The following is a 20096-nucleotide window of genomic DNA, read 5'->3' as shown; positions in this document are numbered from 1 at the left end:
TAAATTCCCATTAATACAGGTACAAAGTATTCCTCACATCATACTCCCCTCTCCTCTTGTTTGGGCAGATATGGTAACATACACATGGAAAAGATCAACTAAGTCACAAAGTCAAGTAATTTGCTGAATCAGGGTTTAGTAACTTTTCTCTCTATGAAGCAAATCCCATATTTGGGTATAACTATACCTCTGAATCACTTTCTTGCACCATTTATTTTCCTTTGAAAACATATGCACTTTTCTTCTTGAAAGCCCTCAAATCTGCACTTACACTTCTGTAATCCCTTCCATAGGCCTTGAGTCACATCCAACTTCCTGAAGACAAGGCGCGGCTTCTTCCAAACTCACCAAGGCCACCCTAAACACCAGATAAGGCAGAATAATTGAAAGCACAGTCTCAGCAGCGTACAGAGACCAAAGAGCACTGGTTATCATCAACGCAGCGTTGGGGATGGGTACGTGTACATTAATAGTAACCACATACTTGCCTTTTTTTCCCTACACTTTTGGTTCTTGCAGGGAAATTCATAATCTCCAAAAACCAGATATTCTGCAGAAGCTTAAATAATATATACTACATACATATATGTAAAAAACAGCTACAGATTTTCAACTGTTCTTTACATTCAGAACCAATAAGGGACAGGAGAGGCTAAAATTCAGCACAGCACTGTACCCTATCAGCATACCCTAAAATCTACCTACCTCGCACTTCGAGTGCCTACATTTCTTTCCTTGGATCTAGCCCCAAAGATCTTCATAAACTAGATTCTGTACCACCGTAACTTCAGCTAGGCGAAATACTTTGCCACCAAGCTTTCTGCAGAAAAGTTAAACAACTTTAAACTGCAACGTGTGTCAATGTCCCACCAGCCGTCATCACAAGCCGCAAGATGAGCCAGATAATACAGCTTCAAATGCATTCAGTTTAGGATAAATGTAACTGGTGCATACTTTATTGACCTCACAGGAGGAGAGCACTTTCTATACATTTTGTCACTAACTACCTAACTGTGATCGCAAAGTTTATTTTGTTCTCAGCTCAAGTTTTTGCTAGTCTTTGATAGTAATTTCTTTTGAAATGAGGCAAGTGGAGTTACTTGCTCTAAGACCACCACCACCCCCAGCATCTTACTCTGACGTGGAGCTATGACAAAAATATCTTAAGCTGCTCAAAATATTTCTGAAAATTAACTTAAAGCTTGAATTTCTGGTTTTTGCTGGTATTTTTATAAAAGTAAAGAGAAGCAGGAGGCAGCAAGTGGGATGCTTGTTGCTAGGTGATACCTAGGCTCTCCTGAACTCCTACAGACTGAAGTATTTATCCAGACTCCCACAACGAATGACATCCAGCGCAGAGAAAGAAGAGAGACATGCGCTGATTGAAATACATCCTGATTCAAGGAAAGAAGCAGCCGCTCTGCCACCAACTCAGTCCCTGGGGTACAGCAAGGCGAGGATGCTTCAGGAGGCTAGGGGGAGGCTGACGCAGCTCCTCCTCAGCATCTACCTGACAAGCTGGAGCCTCACAGGGCCCATGGGGAGGCATCTCCAAAATCAGCCTTTCCTTTTACAACAAACCAGACCTATCTTGGCACCACAAGGGGCTTGGCAGCATGAGAAACTGTCCCCTTCACCCATCTGACTGTGAAGCTGTTGTTGTTTGTTAAATCGCAGTATTGCAGCAACAGGTTTGCACTGCAGTGGGCCAGATGTGGATGAATGATTCGTGAAGGGAACGTACAACCTTTGCGAGAAGCCTGCGTGCCATGCGTCTCCTCCTCCTCCCTTTGAAAGGTTTATTCAGTGACTAAACTTTCAAGCAGTGCTTACACAGTCTTTCAGCAGAGAATTAGAGGAATAAACATTATTCTTTACAGGGTCTTATATTTGACATTAATGAATTATTTAGAATTACACAGCTTCAAGGATAAGTCCCAGACCTTCTGGGATGAACAGACAAATTTCATTCTCACTACAACTCAAGGACACAGCTCGACAAAAATCATATGTAGAAATCCAGTAGATTTCTGGTGATGCAATTTTAGAGAATCGTTACTCTGAGAAAGAGGATATCTTTCAGTAACAAAAAAACCTGCGACTGTATGAACGTACACAAAGAATTCTGGCATAGCAAATGAAATTAGAAACTTGCAAAGGTAAAAAAGATTTACCAGTTAAAATCTGTAAAACTAGTGGAGCACTCAAATGCCTGGATTTAGGTAATATTTACTGGTCAACCCAGAAGAGGGCTGTAAACTGGAGGGAGCAGAGAAAAATGGAGCAAAATAATGCAACTCCCTTGAATTTTTATTCTAGAAGCAGTGGTTACCCTCAGCACTTTCAGCTGATGGAATGGGTAGCTCTGAAATCTTGATATTCCCTTCACAGCTCTAGCTTAAGTAGAGTGACATTGGTTTTTGTTAGATCTAAATAAAATAAAGTTTTGATAAACACAGTCACACATCACTTCGGACAGCTTTGCTGACATAAGGAAATGTTTGTGTTACACGGTATACGCATTCTGCACAAGGTCTCTTAGATCACCATCTACCCTCGCACACAGTTCAAACTCCACATTAGAGTTAAAATTCTGTTTACCAGCCTGCACACACAAAGTAAAAGGACTTAGTAGGCCTGCTCTTATTACAAGCATTACTTGCAATTCCTATATATACATGCATATACACACATTTACAGGAATATAAATATATAAAACGTGCACACAGCCACAGAATCCTGATGAATTAAGAAGTTATTGCTTTGTAAATAGTTGTCTTAAAGAACCTGCAGAAAGCATAATTTCTAGTTTATCATCAAAACAAGACAGGAGTTTTTAGTTGAACTCTGAAACGCAGCTACACTTCTGAACCCGCACAGAATTGGAACTAAGAAAAGTCATTTTATTCCCTTATTTTCAGACTTTCTTCAATAAAACTGTATATATTATTCTCAAAATGGTAATGCCTCTCCGAGATTTCTATTCCATAAGAGCTTATGATCATCTGAAAGTAATTGTAAAATGGTAATATTAAAACAATTGTTACTTTAATTTCAGGTTGAAATCATACACATTGTGTTTCTGCATTTTATTTGCACTTCAAATAAAACAAACGTAATTAAGTAAATTAAAAATCAAGTCAGAGTGTGACATTGAAAATGGAAGTACCCTCAGGAAACCTGTTCATGCCCCACATAGGATGCCAGGAAAATGATGTCCTTACCATCGTGGTGGGGAAAAGGATAAAGACAGACAACAGACTCCTAAATGAAGTGCCTGGATTGACTATAGAGATTGCACGGAAAAATATTTAATTGCTTGGACACGTTTCACATTATTATTTCTTCCTGTTAATAAGGACTAGCATTACCAAATGTTATCACCCACCCCACCTCTTCTGGTTTAATATCTTTACTGAAACAGGTTTATGCTCAGCCCAGAATCAAGCTGGTTCTACTTGTGGTACAGGCAGTAGTACTTACATCCTCTTTTCAAAGTTGCAAGATAATCTTCATTTATGTCCTAACCCACTTAAAAATAAAACAGGGTTTTTCCTTATTTCCCACTGAGAGGCTGCTGAATCCCAGAGACCGTTAGAAGAACAAACAATCCTTGTGCTTTACATGGTTATAAATGAAATAACCAAAGCTTAAGGGTGAGGTCACCAGTTTCCTTAGGACACCCAGCAAAGCAGCGGTTTCTGTGCAGACTGTGCATCTGACATTTCTCGTGGTGACAGCCATCGCCCAATGACCCGAACAAAAGGGGGGTGGCTGAACATATAAGGCCACTTGCTGCAAGTCTAAAGGAACAAGCACAACCTTGCTGCCGTCTTGTGCCAAAATCTGCTCTCCAACAACCCAGAGGTAGCGAGCAGCCTGCAATTTGGTGACGGAGCACATGTAGTCAAGATGTAACAAAGTCTGAAAAATGTTAATCTTGTGTCAGGATGGCAAATATTACATTTATGTGCCTCAAAGCTTATTAGGAAGTCTTTTCATAATTGCTTTCAGAGGGAACAGTAGGACAATGGAAAAATCATGGTAAGAAGAAAAAAATTGAACACTGTGTGAATACATGTAATATATGTAATATAATATATATGTAGCAGCTTACATAAAACCTGGCAAGTCTTTTCCTTTCATGCTGTGCAAGAGGTTGTAAAAAAGTTAAAGACCGGCACTAACCATCATCACAGCGCGCATGAAATACTGCACGGCTTTCCCCTAACCACAGTGTCAAGCGCACTCTGCCAACTTTAATAGCAAAACCGCTCAGAGAATAAGCAACAACAGGAGAAGCTGTACCAATTAAATTTGTTTTTAAAAAGGGAACAAAATCATTCCCACGAGCAACGGAGGTGGCTACACAAGTTCTGATACACACCAAAGAAGCCCAACCACCCTCATTTCCAGGCTCAGAGTTATGCTTTCAAGAAAAAAGGAAGTCCGCAGCTTATAGATTGGGTAGCTGTGCTTAGCTCCTACTCCTGCCTTCACTCCACCCCCAACAAAATTCATCATTGCTTCTGTTACAATTTGTGCCCTTTTCTTTGTTTTCAGTTAGAAACGTACCAACAAGATGTTTTTTTCATGAAAAGAGCATGATAGTTACACCCATGAAGGTGTAGGTCCGTACTGAGACTCTAAACCTGGTACAGCGTGTGATAGTGATGCCATTAATCAATTTAACGAATCTGTTTGTCTGGCATGATACAGAAGCGGCTGATGAGTGTCTATTTTAATAGGAATGTACGCTCTCTAAAATTGATCAATTGACCAGTAGTGTTTTCATTAATCATTTTTAATGTCTTTTCTCCTAGCATGGCCTTTCTTGAAAGTGCAGACTAGCATTATTACTAATAATTATGCCTCAGGATATGGTAGGCAAAAAGCTCAGAAAAGGGAGAAATCCACATCCAAGTATACAATGTTATTCTCCGGCAATAACCAGCTTGAAACAGCTCCACTAGCAGATTCAGCAGTTACACATCTTTTAATAATAATTTGAATTCCAGGGTAAGTCACTGAACCACACTCGTCCTCTTGATGTCTTTGGGTTGAGTGAGAAGAGTAAAATTGATCCCAACACGATTCCTTGAGAATTTCCACTAGAAAATCTCTATCCCAACAGTTCAACCTTTGTAATGCACTGCAGAGCTCAGTGCAAGCTACGATTAACCTCACAAAGAGGTGAATCTGTTACAAGACTTGACCTACATGTTACATACCAGACCATACATTTCATTGGCCCTTATTTTCTCCTCTTATTCTAACAGCTTGCATATTTTTGTCAGGAAACACAGTTGTTCTGTTTATTTTTCTGTCTCTTTTTAAATAGAAATGTATTTGTTCTTCTTCAAAATACTTCCACCATCAAAAAGACAAATTCTGGGGAGTTGGGTAGACTCTGGGGAATAATCCAATGAAATTCATCCAGTACTACAGGGAGAAGCTGTGCTGTACATCTGACTACATATTTAAGTGCAAAAACCACAAGTGGCCTGACTTCCAAAGGTAATTTCTACTTTCCAGCCTCCTGCTGAGATCACTAAAGGAGTCTGCAGGACTTACCATCTGCATGCTAAGAGTCACTTCATTCTGCAGACCAACACGTACCAACCACCCCCTTATCTGTGGCTCAACAATTGCACATGTTCACAGCTGAGAAACCATAGCCTGACGATTAACCTTAGTGAATAAAGTTCCTGCCAGTTGGTGGGGTCATCTCACCTGCCTACAGGCACCTACACCCGCACTCGCTGCCCTTCACGCCCCCGGAGCTACAGGAAAGAAATAAGTGGTGCTAGGGCCTAAGTCACCGTTCTGTAACACTGCACTCATTCCTGCAATCACTCCTAACTGCAAAGTGTTTTAAATAAAATGGTACCTGGTTGTCTGCAGAGTGTTAGGTAGTGAAAACTTTGGTCATTTAAAGAAGCCTGGGGTTCCTTTAGTCTCCTGATCAAAAGCTCTGATTTTTAAGACTTTAAGACTTATTTTCAGCGGAGCCAGGCAGACTAGGAAAGGCATGCCATTTTTAAAAGAGCCTGCAAAAAAAAGGAAATTAAAAAAAAAAAATCAAGCCTGAGATGGTTAACTGCTACTGTCATGCAGGAATCAGCAACACCACCCATGCTAAACTTCCTGCATACCAAGCTGATACATAAAAGTTCATAGAAGTACACTGCTCATCAATTACATGAAAAAAACATAAAAAAAAAATTACAAAATCAGAAACTAACAGTGTAAGGACGTTGTATTGTTTGGTTTATTAAACTAGTCTGGCAAGTGCTCCGAAGAAACAATCCTGTATTATATAGAGGAGAATACAGCTTTAAAAACCAAGGGTTTTCATCCTGTACTTAGTGGAGCTGGGTCAGACTGGCTGTTCCTGTACCCTTGGTCACCCGAGTGAATCAATCCCAATTTACACTCCCGTCACTCTCATTACAAGCTAGCAAGTGAGCTCACCGCACCATATTATCTTACAGGACAGAGGATGCAATTAATAACAACTTAGTATCACCAGTATCATTTAATAATAATACAAGACAAATATACTAGAGGAGGTCACCACTGATTTTTTTATTTTTACTTTTTCAGTATTCTGGGTATAACAGAAAACATCACAGACACGACATTATGGACACTGTTCCACTTGAAACGTGTCTCTGTAAGTGCCATAGACTTCTGTCAAAGTCATCTGAAACAATTTCTGGTCAACCACCGCAATCTGTAACCAGTACAAACCATCCTTACAAAGAAGAAACATGAATGACTAAGATAGACATTTGCCAGTTCTCTGAGGCTCAAGATCAGTAATTTCCCGACAATCAAAGCTTTTGTTTTTATATCAGTTCCCTTTGATTACTTTTTGATTTGCAGGGAACCCCTGACGCAGTACATTACTTAAACTGCTTAACAAAGTGGTTGAACTAACTGGCGGCAGCAGCAATGTGCTAGCTGAAGATACACACCTGGGGCTAAACCCATTCTTGGTTAAATTCCAGGACTACACCTACCTGATGTCTTAAAATTACGAAATTATTTAAAATATATTACCTATTGAAAAATATTTTGTAATTTAATTAAGTAAGAGAAAGCAACTACGGCTCTTGCAGTTAGAACTACACTGATTTCAAGTTGTTACTCCTCGCCTACAGTGTCACAGAGCTGGATCACCCAGCCTTTTCTCTTCACTACTCCCTTCATTACGCCAGTTCTTCGTCTGGCATTACTCGCTGCAGAAACGCTGTGGCTGTCCAGACCTCAAGCCTCAAGTTTCCCCCCATCGCTCTCAGGTTCAGGGTCCCCATGGCCACCCTTGAGACTCCACCACCATCAGATGCTGCTCCCACTTGACACACTGACCCAGGAAGCAAAATCCTGCCAATCTCAGCTGCTGGGTTTCCCTTTCCACCCTGCCGCTGCCAGGGCGGGCTTCTGGCACCTGAGGCACCCAGGGCACCAGGGACACCTGAGGCATCAGGGACAGGAGGAACTTCTTCACTCAGTGGGTGATGAGGCACTGGAACAGGTTGCCCAGAGAAGCTGTGGATGCCCCATCCCTGGAGGTGCTCAAGACCAGGTTAGATGAGGCCCTGGGCGACCTGATATAGTGGGTGGCATCCCTGCCTATGGCAGGGGGTTGGAACTAGATGGTCTTTGAGGTCCCTTCCAACCCAAACCATTCTGTGACTCTGTCATTTTACAATTTTATGACACCTGAGGTACCCAGGGCACCCGGGACACCTGAGGCCTAGGCTCCACAGCACCATCCCCTGAATGCGGCCGGGTGCCGTTGCCGACAAGTGGCACCCCCAGCCCCAAATTTTGGGGCTCCAGGGCTGGTAACTAGACTACCCTGAGATCACTCCAGGGATAGAAGAGTCTTCCAACACAGTGCACCACCATCAGTCGTTTCAAAATAATGTAAAATTATAATCTGAAGGTAGTCAGTGAAGAGTTTATGAACCCAACACCCCTCTGTGACTTGTCCCACCTACTCTCATTGCTTGTCTGACCACAGCTCTCCGGTTATCCTCTTCCCTGAATTTCTGTCATTTGTGGACTGCTTATTCACTGGTGTTATTCCATCAACAAGCTGCTCAGTTTCACTGAGACTGGTATTAGCAGTACAGGTGGCTGTTGCTAGCTATTCCTGTAATACCAAAACAGAACCTGTCCCACACAATGTGCTACTGAAAAGGTGTTGTTACCAAAAGACTAAGTAATTGTAAAGACATCAATACAAGAGCAAATTTCAGTGGCTAACACCACATACTATCAAAGTACTGACAGCAATCCAGAGGCAAACAACAAATACAGCTGTACGTTGCAATATTAAGACATTCTGAAAACGTAGTTTTATTAAAAGCAGAAGTAGATGCATTATTCTTTATAATAAACATAAGGAATATTGAAAATAACTAACACTTCCACAAGTGGCAAATGTCATCGTTCCAATGACAGCCCCTACAGAGTTGCAACCTGTTATCACAATTAAGATTCTGTTAAAATGCCCATTAAAATTATCTATTTTTAATTAACTGAAATTTAGTCTAATATGAAACAGGTTATAACTTGCTGGGTTTATAAGACAATGAATTACCGATTAGAAAACAAAACAAATATTTGTCTCTTGAGGGGGAAGGAGGAAATCAAACCTATTTTAACGGGAGAAAGTAATATAAGTCAATAAAAAAATAATAAATTTTACTTACATAAACCACATTCTGCAGATAATAAAAAGCAAACCACTGAAAATAAAACCCCCAGCAGTGCCCATTTACAGTTAAAAAATAAAAAATCAGTGTTATGGCTCTGAAGTTCACACTGGAAAGAAAACAGAAGTTCAAACACTTTGGTACGGCGTGAGGCTATTTTTTCTACATCCCTCAAGAGTTAGCTGCAAAAAGAGTTTGCGTGTGGATGTATGCACAAACTCCCGAAGAGAAGGTGTACCAAAGGGCCAAAATGCAAAGTGTTCCCACCAGAGCTGTATACGGCACAAGCCCATGATCACCTTTCTGCAGCCTACTGGGACTTGGTACCCAGCTCGGGGCTTGCAGCTGGGGAGGGCAAACAGGGGAAGGTTTCTTGCATTTAAGGTCACTTTCACCAGGTGAATCATTTCTATGCTTTGTCCCAAGGATGCATTACTACCAGATTATATTGCATTTCCAGCCTCATTTTCTAATCTAGCGCACAGAGGAAGCCCATTTTTCCCTTATCAGCTGACCAAGTGACAATAACACAAGGTGGGCCCAGTGATTCACCTGCCCGCCTGCTTTCATCTCGCACCAGTCCCAGTGGGCACACTAAACGGCAAGTGTCAGGCAGGACGGAAATCTTGGCAGTTCCCTAATCTTTAGGGTATCAAATATGGTAAGTCATCCTCTCGTATGGAAGATCTCCTGGGCCCAGGCCAGTGGTTTAAAGGGCTTTGACACATTGAGAAGGATTACAACAACTGGCACCGTTTCATAATGAAAAAGCAGCGAGGTCTGGCTTCCTAACAACTAAATACACTAAAAATCCACAAGCTTAACTGGAAACATATTAACCTGCAGTATATAAGCAAATAGAAAATACTCCCTTTTTCAACACACACTCAAGGACATGATTTCTTATTTTTCCTGTATTCTTCTTATCAGGGTTTGAAAAAAGCCCACGAAGAAGCATCCCATTGACTGGGTTGTGAAGAAGTGTATTACACAAATGCAGAAGCACTCTATTAATATCCTCAGGTGACGTTCACAAACATTGGGCTACTACTCTGCTAATGCCTTCAAAATGAACAAACTTCTCAAAGGATGTACCAGGGAAGTAGAAACTTCACAGAAGCAGCTCTTCAGAAGCCCCCTGAAGACCAGCACACTAATGATGACAACAGCAGTGCCAGGTTTGTCGTCCCCTTCCCCCTCCTCCCCTCCCACCCCCAAAACTGGACCAAAACAAAATATTTCCATAAGAGTGAGTGGCATTAACACTGAATTAAACTAATACCAAGCTAAGTTTCAAGCAGACGATAAACACTGTCTTGAGCTTAAGATAAGACTACCCTGGAGGCGAGACGCAGCAGACTGAGGAGTCTATAGCTCTAGTTCACAGAGCTATTCCCGAACTGGAAGAATTTAGCAGAAGGGGGGGTGATGGAGCCAGCCCTCCTCCTCCACTCCTGTTAAGTATGTGTCAAAGCACGATCTTTATCACCTGGCACCCCTCTGATTTCAAAGCTTCATTTTCTCTGTTGCCACCTAAAGAGCCATCAAGAGAGAAATCACAGAAATTCTAAAAACTTGTCTGGAACAAACCTCAAGAGACCAGCTAGTCTATTCCTGTCAATTCACACCACTGTGATTACCTCAAAATCATTATAGCCTCATTATATCCATTATATAAAAGCTTCAAGAACAAAATCACTGGACCTGCAAAAAGAACTGCTTGTAGCATCAAGATTCATCCTGACTCAGACTAAAGACAAAACATCTGCTTTAACTTACAGCCACGACCAGAAACAGAGCAAAAATAGTCTGTGTATGTGGGCTGGGAGTATGTCAAGAGCTCTGATATTTACTCCAATAGTTCCCATAGACATCTATCTATAATGTAAACATTTTTTGGATGAAAATTAGGGTTCGACTCCACACGCTATTAATTCCAATAAATTATATGCCTTTTAGGGATGTTTTGCAGATTATATCCCACAGATGATGTCTGCAAAGTGTTTTAAAGACAAAAAGCAACATGTATTATTACTACAAAGTTTTGGCTGTCAGGAAGAGGGAACTAAGAAAAATACATTTTCATTCTTCTATACTATATTAAACAATACACTAGTATTTCAAATGCATATATATATATACATACACACACATGCAATCAGTCCTCCAATTTCTCAAAACTTATTTTGAATTCAAGCTTTATGACATATAAAAAACAATGACAAGTGGCAAAAGATGGTTCCTTTATGCAGACATCCATGTTCCCCTGGCTAAATCTATTTTCTGAAAGAGGCAAGTCTGCTGCTAATCTGGGGAAGATGAAGTTTCTGTGTACTGTTTGAACTCTGTAATACCGACACATCTAGGTCATTACAAAGGTCCTTGGAGTTGATGATCTAATTGGTTGTGATCCCTAGTGAATACAAAAGTCAGCATTTGGTCCATGCTTTGCTCTTTAAAAAAAAAAAAATTTCAATGCATCTCAACTCAAGATATGTAAAGTGTAAATCTGCAGCATCCAACGGGTTTCATGTTGGGAAAGAACAGTAGTGAACACACTTAAAATAACATTGTTCTCACTATTAAAGTAAGTCTTTTTAGTACAGCAAAAGGACACATGGCAATGTAGACAGCCTCAAAGTAAGCACACACAAAAGCTGTCATTACTAGATACAGATACTTTCAAATGCCTCTGATCTCTTGGGATTTAGTTACATCGGGCAAGTTACACCCAGAGAACAACCAAAAACAATACTAGTGGTTGTTTTTTTTGGTGGTGGTGGTGTTTGGTTTTTTTTTGTTTTGTTTTGTTTTTTGCTATTGTATCACAAAGATTTACAAACTATTTTTTTTAATATTAGAATTTCATCATGAAGTGTTAAAATAGTTTTAGCTGTAAGATTCCCTAACAGTTAGCTATACTCTAACAAGTGGCTGTCAGAATGCTTCATCCCTGTACTGTGCCATGGGGATGTACCGTCTGAAAAAGATGTTAATAAAACCACTAGATATTACCTAACTTTAATTATCTTCCCTTATACGTTATAGTCACATAAGAAAACAATGCTTTTAAAAGTGGTAATTATCAGTACACACTTGTGAAAGACTAACAGGAACCGAAAGGGAATAGCAAGAAGGGAGCAAGAAGAAAACAAGTCAAATACTACTGAAAATTAGAGAAGGGCAATGTTTAATGCAACTCACTCTACTCCATTTGTATTTCCTGTGCAGCTCAGAAATGAAAACAGAGGAGTATTAACTTACTGCTTACTGCCACCATGGAAGACATTATCAAGCCCTAGAGTGTAAAGCTAGGATTACATACAGTGTCTCTTTAAAAAGACCAAGTGACTCTGCAAAATACAACAAATGGAAAACTATATTTAAATGTGTTTTGCTCTGTTCATGCTTCTATGTAAGTCTAGTATTTTTAAATGAGATTCTTTTCACAGAATCAGCAGATGAGTCCAGCAACTGACCGCTATTTTGTGACTCTCCACTCCTACTTACTTTAAAATAGGTGTATTTACGCATTTTTGCTTGCAAAACTCTCACACTCCAGTGCCCCAGCTTTGCCATTTTTAGCGATTCCCTCCCATGAGAACAAGCTCAAGAGTCAGGTTTTCTTTCACACACAGACAGGAAGCCCCATCACCAAAGTAACAACCAGCGCACTGGGGAGAGATGCAAGGAAGCAGCGTGACAACAACAGAAATTTTCATATTTATATTTAAAAAGAAGAAAAAAAACAGAAAAACAGAAGAGCAAGGTCTTGAAGAGAAAGGATTAAAATAGCTATCTAAAGAGAAGAAGGAGATAATGGGAAACAAGGAGAAGTATTACGGTGGAAAAAGAAGGACAGGACAAAGCATTAGCAAAAGGAAGCAAAATACTGTGACCTTCAAAAGCAAGGACTGCCTCCTGCAACTATCACACGTGCAGGTTTTCTTTATGTGAAACACAGGGCAGGAAGGTCTGCAGGGAGCTATGAAAATATGAGCTGAACAAGAACCTTGCAGATGGTTGACAGAAGTGGAGTGATTGAAATAAAACCCTTAAGACCAAGAAAACCAGAGGATGAAATCATTCTTCTTGACTATACCTAAAAAAAATCTGGAAGATTTATGAGAGAGAAATATTACTACTATGAAACCCATGTGATTCACTGTGTCCACCAGATAAATTGTCCTTCACCTCCAACTACTGGACTACAACATAGGTGGAAACTTGGCTGGACCACTGGACCCCAAATGTAATCATCAGCTACTTAAAGTCCTACTAGTTGTCGATTTCTAGGCGCTAATACTGTGGAACAGCTTCATTAACAACCTGCATGATGGGACAAAGCAGCCACTCTGCAGGTTTGTGAATAACAAAATTTGGGGTAGCAGCTGGTATGCTAAAAGGGCAGCGCCACCATTGAGAGAGATCTCAACAATTTGGAGAAATGATTTGGCAGGAACATTGTGAAATTCAGCAGAAGCAAACGGCAGGTCCTGCATCTTGGAAGGAACAACGCCATGCACCAGGACATGCTAGAGGCTGACCAGCAGCTTGGCAGAGGAGAAGAGGGTCCTGGTGGACAACAAGTTGACCACGGACCAGCAATGTGTCCTCACTGCAAAGGAGGCCAGCAAGCTCCAAGGCTGCATTTGGAAGAGCATCACCAGCAGGCTGGGTGAGGTTATCCCTCCCCTCTGCTCAGCCCTGGTGACACACACCTGGAGCACTGGGCCCAGTCAAAGGCAGACACGAACGCACTGGAACAAGCCCAGGGGAGGCCACCAAGCAGGCCATGGGCTGAAGCATGTGGACAGGCTGTGAGAGCTGTGCAGAGGAAAAGGATCTGGGGGTGTTGGTTGATGCTCACCTGAACATGAGCCAGCAGTGTGCCCAGGTGGCCAAGAAGGCCAACGGCATCCTGGCTTGTATCAGAAATAGTGCAGCCAGCAGGACCAGGGAGGTGATTGTCCCCCTGTACTCTGCTCTGGTGAGGCCACACCTCAAGTACTGTGTTCAGTTTTGGGCCCCTCGCTACAAGGACATCGAGGCCCTGAAGCATGTCCAGAGAAGGGCTACGAAGCTGGTGAAGGGCCTGGAACGCAAGTAATATGGGGAGCGGCTGAGGGAGCTGGGGTTGTTTAGTCTGGAGAAGAGGAGGCTCAGGGGAGACCTCATTGCTCTCTACAACTACCTGAAAGGAAGATGTAGGGAGCTGGGGGCCGGCCTCTTCTCACAGGTAACTAGTGATAGGACTAGGGGGAATGGCCTCAAGTTGCACCAGGGGAGGTTTAGGTTGGAAATTAGGAGACATTTCTTCTCAGAAAGAGCAGTCAGGAATTGGAACGGGTTGACCGGGGATGTGGTGGCATCACCATCCTTGGGGGTGTTCAAGGAAAGGCTGGACCTGGTGCTTAGGGACATGGTTTAGTGGGTGACGTTGGCAGTAGGGGTATGGTTGGACCAGATGATCTTGGAGGTCTTTTCCAACCTCAATGATTCTATGATTCTACGATCTGGGTCTGTTCTACCTGGAGAAGAGAAGGCATGGGGGCAGATGTTACCGCTGTCTACAGCTACCTAACAGGGTACAAAAACATCAGAGCCAGACATGCAGGAATGTGGCAGGAAGCTAAGGACAGGAGATGTAACAAGCAAAATTCTGGTTAGGTACAAAAAAAAAAAAAGGGGGGGGGGTTATGTTAAGGGTGGTCAAATGCCACAACTGAGTGCCGAGAAAGGTAATAAAATCTCCATCCTTGAAGATATTCATAACTTAATTAGGCAGTGGCCGAACAACCTATTTTAAAATACAGTTCCTGTTTTTCCTCTTCTTTCCATTTGCTGCATACTAGTGAGCAACAGCTATAGACACAGCCATACAGACCCCTGAAAAGCAACAACATTTTATCAGCTGAAAAGAACAGCTGGAATTACATGAGAGCCAAATCACAAGCCATCACTAACATAGATTTAGGCTAAGCTTACTGGACTTCAAGAAGCTCAAATCAACTGCTCTAAGAAAGACCTTGCAAACTTTCAAGAAGGAAAAAGCAAAACAATAATAATTGTACCGGTATCTTTTTCTGTTTTCCAAGCACATGAGGAGTGTTTATGTAAGTGTGTTAGAACCCATCCATATAAAATACCTTCCAAAAAGAAATTTCAAGTATCAGATCTTTATGTGCAAACTAAGAGTATGAATCACATGATGAAACAGAAGGATGAACAGATTTCTGTAGTCTCCTATCATCTGTGAACAAAGCACCAAGAAACATACATGATACTAATCAGCCAGGACTCCACAGATTGCATCAGCAGAATTGCATATGGAATACACGATTATTATTATACAGTTATGTTAAAATTAGACTGCGCCCAGTACTGAGGACTCTGGGGACACGTTTGTTTGTCTCCCCTTTCCCTTCAAAACTTGTGCAACCTTATATTATACAGTTTTGCAGTTCTGGAAAAATAATGCAATGCCCAGGTTATGCCTCAGTTCCAAAATACTTCACATCGCGTTAAAACAATAGTTTTCAGCAATATCCGTAATCATTTTTCACAATGGCGGAACAAATTTCATTTAAAAGCAGGAAGAAGGAACAGAAAGCAGACTGTGGAAAATTCTATTTCAACAATAAATCACGAAGGTCATGCTTGGTTTGGGGTCGTGGGACACGTCTGTCCTTGGGAAATAGCTGGAAGAGAGCGAGGGAGCTGTGCCTGGGTCTGGCTCACTCCATTCACAGCGCCTCTGGGCATCTCTCCAGAGCCCCACCGCCTTCAGCAGGATGCTCACCAGCACGCCTCTCCACGTACCACGGTGTCAGGAGCCCACACTAGAAGCCCCAGGGCAAGCAACCATACCTTCCTCCGCGCCTTGTGCCACACCAAGAGTACTCAGCACCTAACATTTTTGTGAAAGAAAGCAGCAGCTGAGCAACTGGCAATGTTTCTGAATGAATAATAAGAACAGAACAGTGCACATCAAACCCATAACCGATCTTGCCACTGTAACTGTAATTTCAAAGAGAAACACCACGTTACTATCAATTTACATGCTACAAAGAGTATATTCACCGCTTAAATGCTTTTGCTGGTAAAATACAAAGCCAGTTTCACCCTCATGGTGAAATGAGTCAAATGGTCAAATTTTTAATATCACATATTTCTAGTTATAACCTCTCAAAGAAAAATACATTAGTAATGTTACAGATTTAGTGTTTACTTTTTCTGTGCTCAAACATCTGACTTGACTTTGAGAGGTGTCAAACAACAGGGACGCCCACCGATGTCAGAAGGGTGAGCTGTTTCAGAGCCCTGCAAAGGTTTACTCACTGTCTCCGACTGTCAGTTCTCTTATTAAAATCACTAGGGTTATGCAAGTTGACCAAAAATAGGCTTTGCCTGTGACAGGAACAGTTTCTAGATCTTGACACAGACTAAGATGTATCTTACATATATATATGGAAACTCTACTTTAGGAAAATAAAACAAATGCATAGACTGAAACCACGGTTACTTCTTGCATTCCTTAACTCATATTTAGTTTAATATCTTCATTTATTTTTATCAAGCTCAAAAAATCAAAGCATAACAAGGAACACAATGTCCTCCTAAAGTATAATCCAGATCCAGCACAAGTAGCTCTCATCTGCAGTCCTGTTTTTCATGCTGTACCGTTTATGACACCGTTCATGCACCCCAGCCTCAGCTTCCTCAGCTCTAAAGCAGAATAGCAACCCTACCAGAAGACAAATCACATTACTTGGTGGAGGGTACAATTAGTCGAAACAGCTGAATCGATCTAAAAGCGTGGTGCCACCAAAAGAGCAGTCCCCTCTCCGGTCCAGATTCATCACGTTCAGTCTTGGTTCACAACCTCTGATGTTCATCTGAATCCTCTGCTGAGCTAAGGTCACCAAACAGGCAAAAGTACAGTTGTCTTTAAATATGAATACAAATTCTCAGCCAAAGTCATAAACTGAATCCCCTTGCCAAGGAACCGAATTGGTACTGGTGATAGCATGTGGAAGGGAGTAAAAGACTGGGACAATGGAAGGGAAATAGAGACCATTGCTTCTGGCACAGAGTTTGGTAAGTCCTATCTGGTGGACAAACAGGACCACACACCAACTGCTGTCATCACAGAACAGAAGCACTTTCCAGGTACCCAGGACTCTGAAATTCTTCAAGAGCTGGATGAATTTTGCACAGAATTTTCAAATGAAGTCAAAAAACATAGAGGTTTCACTGGTGGAGAGATGTCAGGAATTCATCAGCAAGAGTTGGTAGGATCACGTTCTGTGGCCGTATAATCTTTTCAGGTTTCTTGTAATTCTGGAATCATCTTAGGACTCTGTTGAGAGTGCTATACATTTTATCATTTAAAGTCAGTGGGATCAGGCCATAACATAATGAATCGCACCTCCAGAAACAGCGAGTGAAACAAAGAGAACTCTCCATAAAAAAAGAGAGGAAAAGTCCACAAAGCATTTTCATTTCTCAACACTCTTTCTCTTTCTATTACGGACATGCTTCAAAAGAAAACTAAATTAATCCATGAATGTCATTTAACTGTCAAGTAGGATGCCAATGGGCGCTTCAACAAAGACCAGACAGTCAGAGACAAGAGGCAGGATACACCATGATGATTTTCAGTACTATTCTTCTGTATGACTGAATGTGTTTAGCTGCAGTTTCAATTTTTTACCAGTATGTTGTCTCACAGCACGCAGCAACAAAAGCATATTCAAATTATGCGTTCATTTATAGAGGCAAAAGAAAATAAAATTGCAATGAAATCTCCAAGACTTGCTTGTAGGTCTAGCAAAGGGACCAAGGCAGAGACACGTCATAAGATACGGCTGTTAAACCACTGGAATACACATTCCTACATTCACCTAGGATTTCCTTGGCATAGTCTCTAAACACATTATTTAAGAAAACTGGTCCCACCCAGGTAATTCAAAGCAACCACTATTACCGGGCAACACCTTTACTCTAGTCATTTACGGACCATTACCTTTCTTTTCTGGAAAATATGCCATTGCTATTATACAGCAGGATACTTTGCAGTAAAGTATAATATGACTTTTGCAGTCCTGTTAACTCCTTTCTACAGGTAGAAGATTATTTATACCTGAAGTGGCTTTGCTTGTATTTTTGTTGACATATCCTATGCTAAGCTTCAGCTCAGAATAAATTTTTGCAGCTGAGACATATCAGCCTCTGAAGATGTGGATTTCTACTGGAAGCATAAATATGTTTAGCTGGAGAATTAAAAAAAAAAGAAAAAAGTGGGTTTTCAACTACTTAATATTATCAAAATCCTTCACTGTAAAATTATAAAAAGAAATGGACAGTTCAAGGTAAAATATTATCTACAATCACTTCCATACATATCCTATCTTTATGACTCCTGGTTGCAACCTTTTTAAGGTCTTTTCACTGACAGTGCTTATCTCAGCTTTCTTTTTTAACGTTTTTTTTTTTTCTTATCTCTTGCAATGAAGTACCCGTCAGACTACAGATCAAACCGCTTGATTTTGACTTTGTCACAACAATTCTTGACCACCTTGATTCTTGATTCATAATCCCTACTACCTCCTAATGCCAGAACCACCAACAAAAAGGTATGGTAAACTCCAACACTTAGAAGGGCAGCTATTTGGTTTGAAGACACTGCGAGTTATTTCGCACCTCTGAATGGACCAGAAGATCAGACCCAGCACGTGGCACTGGTCTCTGTACATCTCTCACAGCAGCTCTGGGCTCTCAAGCTCCCCAGGCTCCGGCAGCCAGAAGCCTGTGCTGGGCGCTTTGTGCCTTCACAGTGAGACCAAAGCCTTCACCCGCACTTTCAAGACCTGACCAGAACGAGCAAATTGTTAGTTGTTCAGGCAAAAAATTCAGAAGAATCTAAGAATGTGATGATTTGCAATGGGATCTGACCCCCAAACTTTCTCCCTGCTCAGAAGGAAGATGAAGAACAGACCAAGTACATCAGGTGTGTGACAAGGCATGCAGCTGCACAAAAGCAGAAGAGACTTCTCCAAGTCTTCCACCAACAAAGATGAGCAAGGAGAGAGACTGCGGAAGTGGTAAGCAGTTACGTTCAGGGAAAGGAGAACTGGCATGAGTGCAGCCGCCTCCTGGGAAAAGTATGGACAAAGGAAGGAAGAAGAGCACTAGGAAGATGAACGTAAGCAAGAGAACGGAGCACACAAAGTGAAAAAATGGTGGCCAAAAGCAAGAACAGGACAAGTGATGGACAGGGAGGGAATGCAAAAGAAATGGTGTGAACTTCTAAAGTTCTTTCAAGTATGAAAATTTTAAGTAATCTAAGAAGCTTCAGAATACTCCTCTGAGGGAATAATGTCTTTTTGTTGGTGTGGTTGGTTGCTTTGTTGTGTTTTTTTTTTTTTTTCCTTCTCTGTTTTTTTGCAAAAACTGTTGAATCAGCAAGCTGATTTGACCACTCTCAGGAAGTAAAGTGAAGTCATCGCAACAAACTACATCAATTGATTTTAAATGTTTTTAAATTGCAAGAGCATCTTTCATATGCATCCTCATTAGCTAGAGACCATAATGAAAGGAAACACAAAAAGGTGAGAGAACGATAAGCAGAAAATATCAGGCAAATGTGAATGACACACTAGTACAAAGATGAGTCAGATACGGAAAGAGGGGAAGAAAAGCGTTCAAAAGAAACGAGAGGATGGAAAAATTCGGAAAGATGCAACTTCCAAGCTACTCATCTGTAATGCTCGTGTTTTTCATATTTTTACAATATATGTATCTGGTAAATGTCATGTGTTTATGAGTATACTAAAAAGATGATAGGACTAGTAGTAGTGTGTCCATCGTATTAGTACTTCTGACCATTTTGAATTTTAGCAAACCAATAAAAGGAAAGAGGCAATAACCTCTACTGCACCTATGCTCAAGCTCTGCAAGAGCACAGGAACCACTCAGGCTTCTGCTTTATTTGAAAACCAGTTTCTTGCAAGGATTTTCAATTGTTTGGCAACTACCGCAACCTCCGAGGAAGGAGTCAAACTCACAGCAAGAGCACGCTGCCTCACCCAAGAGGTTTTCCTGCTTCCTCCAACCCTTACCTGACTGCAGCCAGTTCAAGTTGGGGGATTGTTTTAAAGCCAATGGCTATTTTTATTTCCTCCATTGGAACATCTCTTCTCTGTCACTGTGTTAGGAGGGGACCTGCTGCTTACAAGCCATGACTTAGCCCTTTACAGGAGCAGCCAGCTCCACTTTGCAGTGGAACTGCTGTAATGATGTGCATTTTATAAAAAGGATGAAGCGAGAAACATGATACACTTGAGCTGCTGTGCCCTTTGATTT

General features: G+C 41.3%; 1 protein-coding gene across 17 annotated transcripts in view; it reads right to left on the bottom strand.

Moving 5' to 3' along the window:
* The window catches only part of KLF12 (KLF transcription factor 12), a 246156-nt gene that overhangs the window by 182945 nt on the left and 43115 nt on the right, over positions 1 to 20096 (bottom strand). Inside the window, exon 1 of one of the 17 annotated variants that reach the window (XM_080556834.1) lies at positions 272 to 357. The exons of the other annotated variants lie outside the window; for them this stretch is intronic. The gene's annotated coding sequence lies outside the window, so the exon portion shown is untranslated. Of the gene's footprint in view, positions 1 to 271; positions 358 to 20096 lie in introns of those variants that run through there. 17 annotated transcript variants of the gene reach the window in all.

Source organism: Anser brachyrhynchus (assembly GCF_964034855.1).
Source record: "Anser brachyrhynchus genome assembly, chromosome: 1".
NCBI classification, from domain to species: domain Eukaryota; kingdom Metazoa; phylum Chordata; class Aves; order Anseriformes; family Anatidae; genus Anser; species Anser brachyrhynchus.
Note: the sequence above shows the minus strand (reverse complement) of the source record. Positions and strands in the feature narration are given on the sequence as shown.